Source organism: Mustela nivalis (genome assembly GCF_964662115.1).
Source record: "Mustela nivalis genome assembly, chromosome: 13".
In the NCBI taxonomy this organism is placed as follows: Eukaryota; Metazoa; Chordata; class Mammalia; order Carnivora; family Mustelidae; genus Mustela; species Mustela nivalis.
The window spans coordinates 64,293,864-64,299,273 of NC_139032.1; positions in this window are offsets into that span (position 1 = coordinate 64,293,864).

Genomic DNA, 5,410 nt, shown 5'->3' on the forward strand with positions numbered 1-5,410 from the left:
AGAGAACGTTCTTCAAGAAGGGATTAATCAGTTGTGTCAAAGTGTTAGAGACGAGGACACAGAATGGATGAGCAACAAGGCTGGAGTCTATGAGGTGCTGAATACAGTGGTTTCTCGGTGGAGTGTTGAGGGCAGAAGCCAGACTGGAGAAGGTTAAAGAGCAAGTGGAATAAAGGCAAAGCCAGTAAAGGGAGTGGGTGAGGAGGTAAGAGGGACTGAATGTTGGAGAATGGAAAGCAGCAGGAGGGAGGGGACGGTGGAGGTGGACTGGCTGTAGGTTCTGCTCTGGTTTAATTTCTTTGTAAAGAAAATCTCAAAAAGTAGTTGGATTAGTGCTTACCTTTTTCTTGTCTTCGTATAAATTATGATATAAGGGAGTTCATCTGTCTTCAACTCTTGGTTGGCCACTTTGAGATTTTCTGTCTTCCCTCACTTCAATTTTGATGGTGTTGTCTTTGAGAAAGGTTTTCCTCATCAACAAATACTATGGGATCATCATCATCATAACCACCTGGGTGTCCTGATTTCCTGACTCTGACCTTCAGCAAAATTTAAGGTTTCTAGGAAGCATGACCACACAGCTTCCTAGCAAGTCAGCCACAAACAAGTGAATTTATGCAGTGAAATGAAAGTTTCCAGTAGCCAATCATAACTGAAAACAATGTACTCTCTCATTCATGCTTCATAAACTGAGCTGTACCTACTGAGAGCTGAGCTTCTTAACACCTTCCCTAGAAATTCTTCTTGTTCTGGAACAATCTGTTTCTTGCTCAATAAAATAGTCATATTAAGCAAAGTTCTCTGAATGTTCTTTTGGCAAAGAAATGAGTGCGATGGTGGGGGCCTGGGGGGGGCAGCATGTGGTTGAGTGTGAAGTTCTTGTTGAGATTCTCGTTCTTCTTGGGGAAGTTTGGTGTCCAGCCCAATGAAGGTCCTGACCATTCCCGGGTCTCACCTCTAACTCTCCCTGAAGCTGTTAAATTAATTAAATGAAGAGGCTGCTAGAGTGGTGTGACTCTCCTGCTACGGTGGCTGGTGGCCGACTGAAGCAAACCAAGACCTCCGCCTGAAAATGCCCCAAGCTCTGGAACTCAAAAAGCTAAGGGCAATTGATCACCCACAGCCAATTAAGCTAGTAATCTCCTTGCTTTGCTTGCTCCTTTTCTCTACAGATATCTTTCTGCCAGCTCCTCTTGGGAGAGCACTCTTAACTGCTTACAGTTTGACACTGCCTGATTGGAAGAGATTTTTGCTCAAATAAACTCTTGTAGTTGTTTTTTTTTTTTTTTAAAGATTTGTTAATTTAAGAGAGAGAGAAAGAGAGAGTACACAGGGTGGGGGTGCAGAGGGGAGGTGGGAAGAGAGAGAACGAGTCTTAAATTGACTCCACACTGAGTGTAGAGCTGGAAGCAAGGACTTGATCTCATGATCCTGAGATCTTGACCTTAGCCGAAACCAAGGGTTTGATGCTTAACCCAGTGCACCACTAAGTGCCCTACTCTTACAGTTTTTAATATGCCTCAGTTTCATTCAACAAAGCTTAAGCCAGGCTTTATTCAGCTTCTTGTTCTAGGAGGAGAGAAAGTCTTTAAACAAAGACAACAATGCTCTCTCTTTGAATAGCTAAGTTTGTGCATGCTCAGTTTCCGCATTAAAACCCTTTCATATTATCTGTATGTAAATAGTTGATAAATAAAATATTCAATTAAGAAAATAGAGTGGGAAGAGGAAGTGGTGTAACTCCTCACCTGGTAGCCCGTTGGTTTTAAATGTTTCTCATTTCTTATAAAAATGGATGCTCTACATGTATTCCTGTGATCTGCTTACTCCGCTCAGCTGAGCACGTTTTACGCTTACTTCATATTAAGAAACACAGCTCTATATCACAATATTAATGGCTGTAGAAAATTCTATATGATGGACATCCCATCATGTATTTAGATTCATTCTGAAAATTTTAAAATTATAAATAATGTGGTGATAAGCATTTTTGTATGGTCATATTTAAACAATGATTTGTTTTTGTTTTTCTAATTATTTTTTAATTAATTATTTAAAAGATTTTATTTATTTATTTGAGAGAGAGAGTGAGAGAGCGATCATGAACAAGCAAGGGTGAGGGGTAGAGGGAGAAGCAGACGTCCCACTGAGCAGGGATCCCAATGTGGGGAGAGTCCTGATTCCAGGACTCTGCGATCATGACCTGAGCCAAAGGCAGATGCCTAACCAACTGAGCCCCCTGTTTTCTTTTTAATATACATTATTAGAACTATGTGTACTAACTGTTGGGTCACTGGGTAGGACTTATATTTTAATTAATTAATTAATTTTTTTTTTAGATTTTTATTTATTTATTTGACAGACAGAGATCACAAGTAGGCAGAGAGGCAGAGAGAGAGAGAAGGAGGGGAAGCAGGCTCCCCGATGAGCAGAGAGCCCGATGTGGGGCTCGATCCCAGGACCCTGGGATCATGACCCGAGCGAAAGGCAGAGGCTTTAACCCACTGAGCCACCCAGGCGCCCCAGGACTTATATTTTAAACTTTTACTATAAGTTGACAGATTGGTAATCATTTTAAAAAGTAGGACTGTCTTCACAAGAACGACAACAAAAAATAAAACAAAGATGTTCAGTACTTCAGATATTTTAGCATTTAATAGCAGCTTGAAACCACACATCTCTGCTGGTATTCTACATGCTAAGGCAACATTTCAAATAACCTGATTAAAATAGGCTTGGTGATCACTTGGGGTAAATGTCCACACACACATCCTTATTAGCTTAATAAAAATAAACACAAGCCAAAAAGAGACCATACCATGCAGGTTTTGGAGGAACTAGTTTTCAAAGTCAACTGACATCTGAAATGTCAATACAATGTCAAAAAGTTCGTGGCTTGGACATGTTCAAGGATCAGTATCTTTATCGCTGTACTTTTGAAATGCCTATTAGTCTGGCATCCAATTACTTTTCAAAACCTTATGCAATTACAGGCTGCAAGTAAATCCAGCTTCTAGGCTGGTGCATTAATTGTAATTTGAGGTTTTGGTTCAATAACAAAAGCATAGCGACTTAATCTATTGTGAAGGGAAAACGCTACCAGCCAGGATGATGCTTCAGAGAAAACGTAGGGAAGGGATGTTGCCTGAACATCCAAGTGAGATCACGTGTCTCTTGCTTTATGAATCTCTTCAGTAGGAAATGATATTGCCATCCTGCAGTAAAGATCCAGCTAGCGTCAGATTCTAAGAGCTACCTGTGATAGGTAACACATCAACTTAAATTCACTGTGTGTGTGTGTGTGTGTGTGTGTGTATAAGGTCAGAGTGTTTTCAGAGGTTCTGAGAGTGACAGAGGGGGAGTTGGCAGAGTGTCAAAAGTCTCAGGATGTCATGTGGCTGATGTTGGTTGGGAGGACTTGATGTGGGTTGAGGTGCTTGGGGCATTCTCTGGTGACTTCACAGCTGTAGAGAACTGTTAACTGCACTAGTGATCAATGCCGTCAGCCTTATTATTCCTCAGAGGTGGGGAGGTGGTGCTCAAAGGCAAGATTGGAAACATATAGTTCTTTGGCAAGACCTCCTTTTTTTTTGTTAAAGTAGGCTCCGAAAGGGATCTTGAACTCACCACCCTGAGATCAAGAGTCCCATGCTTAACTGAATGAGCCACCCAGGCCCCCCAAGACCTCCTTGTAACTGGATGGGCTGCTCTGCCTTCAGGCACTAGAAATTCATAACTGAATGTATTATAATAAAGCTAAAGCTATTATAATATGTGAGTAACATCTTAATACATGCAGTTTGTTAGCGTCAATGAAAGTTTAAATTGATACATTGTGTCAGTTATAGTGATATGAATTCTTTATTGATCTCAGAGTTATTTAAAAGCTAGACATAGATCATCATCATGAGCCACACAGGACAGCACATATAAAATTAATAAATACATTTTTCAAACTTAAGTAATGTACAGGTCCCTCTCTAAAGGAAAACAAATTTCTCATGGACCACCCAGTAATTACCTAAATTATTTTTATTATAATGTTAGTTAAAACATGCATAAACATCATCCCGGTACAAATGCCTGTGCTTATCTAGTTACACAGATCAAAACATATACAAATTAAATATAAAGAAAATAAAATAAGCTTCACAGGAACAACATTTAACATGACGCTTGATGTCGTTTTGCTGAAATTAAGACCATACTTGGACTGTGAACATGGCATGGTATAGATTCTTGGGAGTTTAGTGATCTAGCTCACCACTCTTGACCACTTCTGGGGAAGATGCCTGGTCTCTGTTCACGCGCATTCTTTTGAGATGTCTGTAAATTCCAAGGGTGAGAGGTAGTGTGCCTGGAAACCTGACTGTCCAAATTTGTGCTCTGAGGCGTTGAACTGGACACATAAAATTATCCTGGCCTGGGAAAGGGTTATTTTTGTGTGTGCATAAGAAATTTTTTGTGGAGGTGTTATCAATAGAGGTGTTAAAAGAATTTAAGTTCCGTGGTTAGCTTTAGACCAATCCTAAAGGCCCTCCTCCTTGGCAGCCCTGTTGGGACCCATCTCACTCTTGAGAGCTTTTTCTGTATCTCTGCTTAATAGACTTCTATTGCTTTACTAAGAAAAAAAAAATTGGTGAGAAATGAATTTTTGTGTGTGAGAGCATTTAAGTTCTGCTTCTCTTAGCAAATTTTGATCGTACAATATAGTTTAATTTTAAAAATGGAAATGAGAGCATACTATTCGTAATGTCATGGTGTTCATGTAAAGTTAGACACATTTTTCATTGTGAAGCTGTCCCATAACTTAAGTCAGCTCTTCTTGATAGCTCCCATCAGTATTAAAATAATATATCTCATTTTGCTTGTTTAGATTCTGGATTTGCTAAGCAGCCTTCTGATTATTTATAAATGTGGCTTCATGTACAGACCAGCTACAAGGAATATAAATGTCTGGTCTTGTTGAAATAATTAACAAATCGGCATTTGGGTTATAACATTGCACATAAGTTTGGATAATGAATGTTTTATTTAGTCCCTGATCGCCCTTGGGAGCTCCTAAAATTGTAATCAGCTCTGTGTGTTTGCCCTGGAGTGGGAAATAAGTGACGTCACCTATATAAAACCACTTGCGGAGGAAACAGTATAAACTGAGCAGCCAGCCTTCTCTAGGGAGACCTCTACCTTCCATTGTATCCCAAGTTTGTTTTTTTTTTTTTTTTAAGATTTTATTTATTTATTTGACAGGCAGAGATCACAAGTAGGCAGAGAGGCAGGCAGAGAGAGAGGAGGAAGCAGGCTCCCTGCTGAGCAGGGAGCGCGATGTGGGGCTCTATCCCAGGACCCTGGGATCATGACCTGAGCTGAAGGCAGAGGCTTTAACCCACTGAGCCACCCAGGCGCCCCT